Raw genomic sequence first — 12,774 nt, 5'->3', positions numbered from 1 at the left:
GATCATCAAGCTAGAAATTATAGTAACCTGTGCAACTAGTATAGTGTCTAAAGCATTGATGGAAACAATAACTGCTCCTGTCTTCTCACTTCTGGGTCCTCGTGCTCCCAGGTGGGTACCTGACATGTTGTGAACGTCTTTTATCAAGTGTGTCCAGATCGGAGAGGCTTAGGAAGGCCCTCATCAAAGGCTCTCTGGTGTAGGGCTATTATGATCTTCCTTTTTTTCGGACTTGTTTCCTTGTCATATAGGTATTAGAATTTATTTATAAACCTCTACGTTTAGAACGTGGACCATGTATCAAGATGTTTAGGGTAAGTGTGTCGTCAAGCGAGATTTTATGTTGACCAAACTACACATTAGAAGATGAGAAGATGACGACGACTAGATTATATGATTCTTGAATCTTGAAATGATTTCGGGGATTTTAGTTGTCCCCGCGGCCCGGTCCTCGACCAGGCCTCCACCCCAGGAAGCAGCCCGTGACAGCTGACTAACACCCAGGTACCTATTTTACTGCTAGGTAACAGGAGCATAGGGTGAAAGAAACTCTGCCCATTGTTTCTCGCCGGCGCCTGGGATCGAACCCAGGACCACAGGATCACAAGTCCCGCGTGCTGTCCGCTCGGCCGACCGGCTCCCCCACAGTTGTTCACCATGGCTCGCACCAAGCAGACTGCTCGCAAGTCCACGGGAGGCAAGGCTCCTCGTAAGCAGCTGGCCACCAAGGCAGCACGCAAGTCTGCTCCTGCCACAGGGGGCGTGAAGAAGCCTCACCGTTACAGGCCCGGAACGGTCGCCCTGCGTGAGATCCGTCGTTACCAGAAGAGCACCGAGTTGCTCATCAGGAAACTTCCCTTCCAGCGTCTGGTGCGCGAAATTGCCCAGGACTTCAAGACCGATCTTCGCTTCCAGTGTATATGATGTGTATATAAGGTAAATAGATCATGACCTGATTGATCAAGGACGTGTCTTGTGGGCGATTGATCAAGAACGGTATCGTGGTTTGATACATCAAAGACATGTATCATGGGCTCAAAGATCAAGGACGTGTATCATTGTCTCACTGATCAAGGACAAGTATCATGGGCTAATAGATCAAGGACGTGTATCATGGGCTCATTGGTCAAGGACGTGTATCATGGGCTCAATCATCGAGGACGTGTATCATGAGCTTATTGATAAAAAACGTGTATCATGGGCTCATCGATCAAGAACGTGTATCATGGGCTCATTAATCAAGAACGTGTATCATGAGCTCACTGATCAAGAATGTGTATCATGGGCTCATAGATCAAGGACGAGTATCATGGTCTCATAGATCAAGGACGAGTATCATGCTCTCATAGATCATGGACGAGTATCACGAGCTCACTGATCAAGAACGAGTATCATGGGCTCATAGATCAAGGACGGGTATCATGGTCTCATAGATCAAGGACGAGTATCATGGTCTCATAGATCAAGGACGAGTATCATGGGCTCATAGATCATGGACGAGTATCACGAGCTCACAGATCAAGAACGAGTATCATGGGCTCATAGATCAAGGACGGGTATCATGGTCTCATAGATCAAGGACGAGTATCATGGTCTCATAGATCAAGGACGAGTATCATGGGCTCATAGATCAAGGACGAGTATCATGGGCTCATAGATCAAGGACGAGTATCATGGGCTCATAGATCAAGGACGGGTATCATGAGCTCATAGATCAAGGACGAGTATCATGGGCTCATAGATCAAGGACGAGTATCATGGACTGATAGCTTAATCCAATGAATCATCGATTTATAACCTAAGAACATGTGTCATGGGGTGACATGTACATTCATATACATATTTAAGTGTCAGAGTAGTGACCAATGGAATGCATTAGGCAGTGATGTGCTGGAGGCAGACTCCATACACAGTTTCAAGTGTAGGTAGAATAGAGCGCAATAGGCTCAAGAACCTGTACACAAATTGATTGACTGTTGAGTGGCGGGACCAAAGAGCCAAAGCTCAACTCCCGCAAGCATAACTAAGTGAGTACATATGCACATCATATATCTATATATTTCAAAAACATTTTTTACACATAAAAATTCATCATACTTATACTCGTTGTTGTTGTTGTTAAAGATTTAGCTATTCAGGACGGAGTGTCCATGTAGCACGGGCTATGGTGAGCCCGTAAACTTATACTCGTTTTGGGTGAGGTGATATGGCACAAAACTTTTGGGTGAGGTGACAAAGCTAAGACAGAACACTAAACAATGGGTTTGAAAACATAAGAATGGAAGTAACTGCAGAAGGTCTATTGGTCCATACCTACTCTTGCTGCCTCTATGTTGGTTCGGGGTCTTAAAGTGAGTAGAATATAGTTATGCATTAATTGGCTGTTAATTGCTGATGTTGACATTTTGATGTGTAGTTCCTCGCTGATGTCGAGTCTCCTGCTATCGCTGTATTTATCAATGATTTCTGTGTTGCTTGTTAAGATTTATCTGGTGATGGTCTGGTGAGAAGAGATTATATGTGCCTTCATAGAGCCCTGTTATTTGTGCATGGTTAATCGCCCAGAAAGAGACGTTGTTGTCTTGCCTTTATTCTGAGTTCTTTGGGGCTTACAGTCCCCAAACGAGCATTTGAAGGCATAGACGACGTTGGTTTCCTTAAGGACGTTCTGTTTGGTGTCTGGGGAGTTTTTCATGAGCAGGTTGGCCGTTTTTTTGTTTTTGTAGTAAATTGTCAATTGTATTTTCTGATTTTTGTCTGTAGGGATAACGTTCCAATCAATAATATTTTTCAGGACCCTTTCCTCCGTTTTATGAGCCGTCGAAAAGAAGTTGCTGTAAAATAGTCTACTAGTGGGTACAAGTGTTGTGTTAGTAGACTACTCAGAGGTTGCATAGCGTTTCACCTTTCTTTTTATAATGTCTTCAACAAAACTGTTAGAGAAGCCATTGTTGACTTGCCATACTCTTCAGAGTTCTTCATCTACTGTCATCCTGCGCTATAGCTGAGAGCCTGGTTGACATAAGCGTTGACAACACTCCTCTTGTACCTGTCTGGGCAGTCACTATTGACATTGAGGCACATTCCTGTTTGTTTCCTTAGTGTAGACTGCAATGTGGACGCCTCTATTCCTATCTGTGACTGTTACATTTAGAAATGGCAGCTTTCCATGCGTCTCCATATCGTAAGTGAAACTCAACACATAATTCTACTCTAATGCCTCCTTCAGCTGCTGCAGACGTCTGGCATCAGGTACCTGCATAAAATTATCGTTAACATACCTCGAGTATATGGCGGGTTTCAGGTCCATGTCCGCTAAGACCCTCTGCTCGATGGTACCCATGCAGAAGTTCGCAAACAGGACACCTAGGGGAGAACCCATAGCGACCCCATCTACTTGCTTATACATGTGCCCATCTGGGCTCAAGAAGAGTGCCTCTTTAGTGCAGGCTTGGTGTAGTTTCCTTAGTATGTTTTCTGGTATGTCAAGAGGAGTACAAGCTGGAACACGATACACTCTATCCGCTATCAACCCGATTGTTTATCCGCAGGAACGTTGGTAAACAGTGACTCAACATCCAACGAGGCTCTTATCCTCGTGGCCCGTGCTCCCAGCAGTAAGTCAACGAATTCCTTGGGAGACTTCAGGCTGAAAGCACAAGGTACATAAGGAGTCAGCAAGCAGTTGAGTTGTTTAGCCAGTCTGTATGTGGGTGTGGGTTTCTGGCTGATGATTGGCCGAAGTGGGTTTCCAGGCTTGAAAACCCACTTCTGTTTATTTTTTTTTATTGGAGTTAAAATTAACGTAGATATATGACCGAACCTAACCAACCCTACCTAACCTATCTTTATAGGTTAGGTTAGGTTAGGTAGCCGAAAAAGTTAGGTTAGGTTAGGTTAGGTAGGTTAGGTAGGCTGCTTCCACAGGGAAGCAGCCAAATCCCGTAAGTATAGAGAACTGGATCACCACTACAATTTTGTCCCCATTGCTTCTGAGATACTCGGCGCCTAGGGTAAAAGTGCTACCAGTTTTTTGAAGGAACTGGGTTCTAGGCTCATTGAAACAACAAGGAACCCAAGAGCTGCAAGCTTTCTTTTCCAGCGCCTCAGTGTGGCGATACAGAGGGGAAATGCGCACTGCATCCAGGGTTCCTGCCCGCCATCTGAGGAGCTGGAGGAACTCGACAACCTATGATAACCATCTTTGTAACCCATATGTAACTCCTTTTTTGTAACAAAGTTCAAATAAAGTAAATATATATGTGTACATACAAAAGAATGGGGGTGGTAGGAGAAGATAATATTAGTGTTCAGTGAGAAACCACAAGGTCTCCTCTGAATACTTTTTATTTTCTTCTCCGAGGCTATGGGTCCCCACATTGGCACCAGAGGTGGTACCCTCACTATATATATATATATATATATATATATATATATATATATATATATATATATATATATATATATATATATATATATATATATATATATATATGTATATATATATATATAATATGTCGTACCTAGTAGCCAGAACGCACTTCTCAGCCTACTATGCAAGGCCCGATTTGCCTAATAAGCGAAGTATTCCTGAACTAATATATTTTCTCAAATTTTTTTCTTATGAAATGATAAAGCTACCCATTTCATTATGTATGAGGTCAATTATTTTTTATTGGAGTTAAAATTAACTTAGATATATGACCGAACCTAACCAACCCTACCTAACCTAACGAAACCAATCTTTATAGGTTAGGTTAGGTTAGGTAGCAGAAAAAGTTAGGTTAGGTCAGGTTAAGTAGGTTAGGTAGCGGAAAAACAATTAATTCATGAAAACCTGGCTTATTAGGCAAATCGGGCCTTGCATAGTAGGCTGAGAAGTGAGCTCTGGCTACTAGGTACGACATATATATATATATATATATATATATATATATATATATATATATATATATATATATATATATATATATATATATATATATATATATATATAATGTGTGTGTGTGTGTTTACTAGTTGTGTTTTTGCGGGGGTTGAGCTTTGCTCTTTCGGCCCGCCTCTCAACTGTCAACCAACTGTTTACTAACTACATTTTTTTTTTTTTCTCCACACCACACACACACACCCCAGGAAGCAGCCCGTGACAGCTGACTAACTCCCAGGTACCTATTTACTGCTAGGTAACAGGGGCACTTAGGGTGAAAGAAACTTTGCCCATTTGTTTCTGCCTCGTGCGGGAATCGAACCCGCGCAACAGAATTACGAGTCCTGCGCGCTATCCACCAGGCTACGAGGCCCCTCGCGCTATCCACCAGGCTACGAGGCCCCTCGGTGTGTGTGTGTGTGTGTGTGTGTGTGTGTGTGTGTGTGTGTGTGTGTGTGTGTGTGTGTGTGTGTGTGTGTGTGTGTGTGCTTTATTATGCATTTGATGGTTACAAGATATACATGGGTTGATACAAAAATAATAATACAAAAAGGTGCTTAAAGGTTATGGATCTCTTGAAAAACACGACAATGGCAAACATTGATGAATGTCACAGATGGGTTCGATCATTGTTGCAAGTCAAACACTTCTTCGAATTCCTCTGAAGTTGGACTAGTGCCCAAGACGCAACAGGCTTTTCCCCTCTGAATCGCAACACAGAGACGCTGGAACAAGAAACCTTTTGCTCTCTGGTCTTTTGTAGCGCTGATCAATTTGTCTCCCAATTCCTTCAGGAACTTCAATGCACATTTTCCCCACGAACCGAGGGTCCCCGAGCCGATCGGAACAAAGCTGTAACAGTGTGCCAGACCTCTGTATTTAATAATTTTCTGCGATTCCCTGAAAGAAGCAGCACCGCCGCTTTCACGTGTGCTGTAGTGGAGGTAGGTACTGGCCAGTGTGGCAGCGCACGTGTGGTCCCATACCACTTACTTACCATCCTTCCAAGGTAGCAAGGTAACCCCATCAGGGCGCTTCTGAGGGTCGTTAGGCCTGGATAAGTGTGGTTCTCTTTGTGCCGGGCAGCGGGCTGTGGCGAGGCTCCTCTTGATGATGTCGTTGACTTCTTCATATCTTGCAATTTTACCCTGTGATTTACGACATACCAGACCATGAGGACCATATTGGTCTGCCATCGCAGTTCCGCAGATGCACCTATGTTCGGTGAGGATGGGGGCGGCAAGGCGAAGGGCAACTCCAATGCAGAGAGCGTCATGACTGAGGCGAGTTCCCAGGGCTGCATTGGGCACAGCAAATAAAAAATCCCCGGTGTGGGGTGCTGTTACCGCTAGGAGGCGGGCTTTGTTTTCAGCATCAGCGTTTTCAATCATTGCTGTGACAGTCTTTTCCATTATGGGGCTATCCCAGTGGGCCTGCTTGTGGTCTTTTGGGACTTGTGGTCTCTCTCATACGCTCTGGTAGGATCTGCCCTACCAATTCGTTGGCTGCTGTACATGAGGATAAGAATGCTGGAAGTGCTCCCTCAGTTGCCTTTCGTATGCCTATCCCTCCAAATCTTACTGGTAGTGTTGCTTGGTCCCACTGACTGTCATCTAAATCTAGGTTGAGCGCCTTCCTGAATATTGACCTGAGGAGCTCATCATATTGATTTAGAAGTGGGTTGCCAAAAGTTGGTGCACACCTTAAGAAGTATGTTAGCCTGGGCAAGGTAAGGCACTTTGTGAGAAGGTAGAGGGCATCGTGGGAGTCCAAGTCCCCTATTCTCTCTTCCATCCTCTTTAGGTCTGTAAACTTTTCGTCAAGGACTGCAGCAATGGCATTGTGGCCCAGAGGTGCTCCAAGTAGTGTGCTGTCGGTGGGTTTAATGACTGAGGCTTCTCGTAAAACTAATTTCACTGCTCTAATAATTACTTCACTGGATGCAATAATTTCGCACTTGGAGGGGTTAAGAACGAGACCCATGGACTCCCCCCGTGTCTTCACCAGCTGTAGGTCTTCCAGCAGGGAATCTTGTGTGCCTGCCAGAGTGCCATCATCCAGGAACCAGATGTTGAGCTCACTGGACAGTCTGGTTGTAATTTCTCGAACCGCTATGCAAAAGAGGAAGGGTGCAAGTGGGTCTCCCTGTTGAATTCCCTCTGCTGAATTCCCTCTGCTGAGGTGACTTCATGTTTGCCAAACAGGAGGGTTGAGTCTTTGCTGTAGCCTGCTGACACAAACGGGAGAATGCTTGGGCAATGTTCCTGGACTGCAGTGAGGATTGCTTCCCTTTTGAGCGAGTTGAAAGCGTTTTTAAAATCTAATTTTACTACTGCCTGGTCTTCAGTAAGAGAGCTAATGTAGGCTCGTGCAGCATGAGCCGCTGCTTCACAGCCTTGGGGGACTCCAAACCCCAGCTGGTTGGGTTGCAGCATGGTGGCTGCTTCCATTCGGATACTTCTGACAGCAGCCCTTGCCACTAGGCGGCGAAAGGGTATTACCAACGGCAATGGGTCTGATCCCTCCCCCCTTCTTTTTAAGGGCACATAGGGATGCACCAAAGAATAATGGTTTGATTTCATCAGGGATTAACCCGGCGAGGCAGTTGTTGACAAACGTTGTGATTTCTGTCAGGAGCGCTTCTGCAGCTGGGCCAAGAACAGGGTTCACCATTTCCTTCACATGTTGAGGTATATGTTGTACCTACTAGCCAGAACGCACTTCTCTGCCTACTATGCAAGGCCCGATTTGCCTAACACGGAAATTTTTCTCTGATATACGCGGTCATATTTCATTGTTATACACGGTGATATTTCATTGAAATACATTACCATGTTTTTTGTTATACATGGTCATGTTTCATTGTTATACACTGCTTTGTTTCATTGGTATACACTGCTATGTTTCATTGTTATACACTGCTATATTTCATTAGTATGCAAGACCATGTTTATTTGTTATACAGAGACAATGTTTCACCGTTATACACTGCCATATATATATGTTATAAACGGGCATTTTTCATTGTTATTCACAATCATTTTCTTTGTTCACTGGCATGTTTCATTTGGTATTCATTGCAGTGTTTCATTGTTATTCACTGCTAAGTGTCATTGTTAAACACAGCCATGTTTCATTGTTATACACTGGTATGTTTCATTGTTATACATAGCGATGATTCATTCATATACACGGCCATGTTTCATTGTTATACATTGCTATATTTCATTATTATGCACCGTTATTTTTCATTGTAATACAATGCAATGATTCCTTGATATACACTGCCAAGTTTCATTTTTTTCATTTTTTCATAGTTATACAGTTCCTAGTTTCATTATTATACACTGAGATGTTTCATTGCTTTGAACGGCTATATTTCATTGTTATACAGGGGTCATGTTTCGTTTTATACTTTACCCTTTTTATTGTTATGCACTGTCATGTTTTATTGGTATACATCTCAATGTTTCATTATTATACAAGGCCATGTTTCATTGTTATACAGTCTTTTTCATTGTTATACGTGGCCTTGTTTTCAATATTATACACTGCCATGTTTCTTTTTTATATATGGCTATGTTTCATAGTTAGTCATGGCCATATTTCATTGATGAACATTGCCATGTTTCATTGATATACACTGCCTTTTTTCTTTGTTTTACATGTCAATTTTTCATTATTCTATACTGCTATGTTTCATAGTTATTCACTTCCTAGTTTCATTGTTATTCACTGCAATTTTTTTTACATGACTATTTTTCTTTATTATTCACGGCTATGTGTCATTGCTATACACGGTCCTTGTTTCATTGTTATACACGGCTATGTATCAATTTATATTCACTTTCATGTTGCATTGGTATAAACGTCCATGTTTCATTGTTGTAAATGTCCATATTTCGTTGTCATACAAGGCCATTTTTTATTGTTATACACGGCCGGATATATTTCATTGATATACACTACCAGGCTTTATAGTTGTACACGGTCATGTTTTTTTTTTAAATACACAGCCCTATTTCAATGTTATACACGGAAATGTTTCATAGTTTTACACATCTATGTTTCGTTGTTATACTCGGTCATGTTTGATTGGTTTTTACGGTCATAAGTCAGTGTTATACACTTTCTTGTTTCATTCTTATAGGCGGTAATATTTAATTATTATACCCTGCAATGTTTCATTGTTTTTCACAGTAATATATTATTGTTATACACGGCCATGTTTCCTTGTTGTACACGAATGTTTCATTGGTATTTACGGTCATGCTTGACTGTTATACTCCGCCATGTTTCATTGACACATGCTTTTCATTCTCACACACTGTGATGTTTCATAGTTATATATGTCCATGTTTCATTGTTATGCTCTGCAATGTTTCATTGTTATACACCACTCTGTTTAATTAAAATAAACGGCCAAGTTTCATTGTTCCCAAGTTCAAAGTTGCATGTACACTGCCATGTTTCATCAATATACACCACAATGTTTCATTGTTATACGTAACCAGGCTTCATACACGCTAAATATTACACACTTTATATTAAAAAAAACGAAAGTTTGGTTTACACTGCTGTACACCTATATAGTCCAGCCATTACTGAAATGATTGTCACAAATACGTTGTTCCGAAATAAGTTTCCGTTTTGAAATAAATTTATATGACGTGAGTGTTGATCATTAATGCCTATGTGCTTAGAGGGAGGCGGGGAAACCTCTGCCAAGTTACATTGCTATACACGACCATGTTTCATTGTTAAACATGGCCATGTTTCATTTTTATACACGACCATGTTTCATTTTGTACAGTGTTATGTTTCATTGTTATTCCAAATCATGTTTCTTTGTTATACAAAGCAATGTTTGGTTGTCATATACTGACATTTGTCAGTGTTATACATTGCATGTTTCATTGTTATACAGTGACATGCTTTCTTTTATACACTGCCACGTTTCGTTGCTATAAACGGCTATGTCTCATTATTATGTACGGCCATGTTTCATTGTTATATACTGCCATGTTTTATTGTTATGAATGTTCATGTTTCTCTGCATTGTTTCATAGTTATATACGGCCAAGTTCCATTGTTATTCACTGCACTGTTTCATTATTATTCACGGCCTTTTTCCTTTCTTATGTACAGCTATATTTCATTGTTATACTGTCCGGTTTCATTGTTATACTCGGTCATGTTTCATTGTTAAACACTCCCATGTTTTATTCTTATACACGGCAATGTTTCATTGTTATTCATGGTTAAGCTTCATTGTTAAACACTACAATGTTTCATTCTTGTACTCAGCCATGTTGAATTAAAAACACGGTCATTTGGTCGTTGTTATACACAGCTATGTTTCATTGTTATACACTACCGTGTTTAATAGTTTTATTTGGTTATGTTTCATTTCTATACACTACCATGTTTAATAGTTTTATTCGGTCATGTTTCATTACTATACACTTCTGTTTCATTGCTATACACTTCTATGTTTCATTGTTATACACCGGCAATGTTTCATTGCTATACACTTCGATGTTTCATTGTTATACACCGGCAATGTTTCATTGTTATACACAACCATGTTTCGTTGCTATACACGACTATGTTTAATTTTTTCAGGACCATGTTTCATTGTTATACCCAGTATTGTTTCATTATTATACACAATCATGTTTCATTGTTATACACAATCATGTTTCATTGTTATACACAATCATGTTTCATTGTTATACACAATCATGTATATTTTTTCAGGACCATGTTTCATTGTTATACATGGTATTGTGTGATTGTTATACACAGTATTGTTTCATTGCTATACACAATCATGTTTCCTTGTTATACACAATCATGTGTCATTGTTATACACGGCCATGATTCATAGTCATACATAACCATGTTTCATAGTTATACACGTTCATGTTCCATTGGTATACTCTGTTGTTCCGTTGTTCAGTTCTTATTCACGGTCATGTTTCATTGTTATACACGTCCATGTTTCATTTATATATACTTCCATGTTTCATTTTTATACACGGCCATATTTAATTCTTATTCACGTCCATGTTTCATTGTCATACAATGTCATGTTTCATTGTTTTACACGTCCATTTTTCATTGTTATACACGTCCATATTTCAATGATATACACTTCCATGTTTAATTTTTATACAAGGCCATTTTTAATTTTTATGCACGTCCTTGTTTCAGTGTCATATAGTGTCATGTTTCGTAGTCATACAAGTCCATGTTTCATTGTTATTCACCGCCATGTTTCATTGGTATAGACGGCTATGTTTTATTGTTAAACACGGTCATGTTTCATTGTTATACTCCCTCATATTTCATTGTTATACACTTATATGTTTCATTGTTAAATAAGGCAATCTTTCACTGGTATAAACGACCATGTTTCAATGTTTTACACGATCATATTTCATTGTTATACATGGCCATGGTTATTAATTAATAGACACACGACCATGTTTCATTGTTATCCAATGCCATGTTTCCTTCATACAAATTTCCAGGTGTCTTTGTAATAACAGCCATTTTTCATTGGTATGCAATGACATTTTTCCACTGACTTTTTCAGTTATACAAGTCCATGTTTCATTGTTATACAATGCCATGGTTCATTATTATATATGTCCATGTTGAATTGTTTTATACTGCAATGTTTCATTGTTATGCATGTTCGTGTTTTTTTATAAATTGCTATGTTTCATAGTTATTCACGGCCAAGTTCCATTGTTATAAGGGGAAATATTTCATTGTTTTACAGGGAAATGTTTCATTGTTATACATGGCTCTGTTTCATTGTTATACACTTCCATGTTTCATTGATATATACGGCAATGTTTCATTGTTATATATGGTCATGTGTAATTATTATACCCTGTCAAGTGACATTGTTAAACACGGATATGTTTCATTGTTATATACTTCTATGTTTCATAGTTATAAACGGCCACGTTCCATAACTATACATTGGTATGTTTCATTGTTATTCACGACAATATTTAATTGTTATACATGTTTCACTGTCATTTTCTCTTATTTTCCATTGTTTCAAGGAGATTTTTCATTGTTACACGGCAATATTTCATTGTTTTTCACTATCTTCTTATATTGTTTACTCAATAGTTTGTCATTATTATTCACTCACATATTTCATTTTTATACAATTCAATATTTCATTGACTTACACTGCCCTGTTTCATTAGTAATACACGTCAATATTTCATTGTTATACACTGCCTTGTTTCATTGTTACACACTGCCTTGTTTCATTGTTACACACCGGAGCCGGTCGGCCGAGCGGAAAGCACGCTGGACTTGTGATCCTGTGGTCCTGGGTTCGGTCCCAGGCGCCGGCGAGAAACAATGGACAGAGTTTCTTTCACTCTATGCCCCTGTTACCTAGCAGTAAAATAGGTACCTGGATGTTAGTCAGCTGTCACGGGCTGCATCCTGGGGGTGGAGGCCTGGTCGAGGACCGGGCCGCGGGGACACTAAAAGCTCCGAAATCATCTCAAGATAACCTCAAGATAACCACACGGCTATGTTTCATTGTTATTCACGGTAATGATTATTGTTATACACAGTCATGTTTCTTTGTTATACATGGGCATGTTTCATTGTTATACACAATCATGTTTCATTGTTATACTTAGCCATATTTTATTGTTATGCACGCTCATGTTTCATTGTTATTGACGGCCACGTTTCATTGTTATACACAACAATGTTTGTTTGTTATACACAATGTTTGTTCATTTGTATACATAATCAATTTTCAGTAACATACACGGACATATTTCATTGTTATACAGTGTTAT

This window comes from Procambarus clarkii, chromosome 87 (assembly GCF_040958095.1).
Source record: "Procambarus clarkii isolate CNS0578487 chromosome 87, FALCON_Pclarkii_2.0, whole genome shotgun sequence".
Classification (NCBI taxonomy): Eukaryota; Metazoa; Arthropoda; class Malacostraca; order Decapoda; family Cambaridae; genus Procambarus; species Procambarus clarkii.
This window is presented reverse-complemented; position numbering follows the sequence as displayed.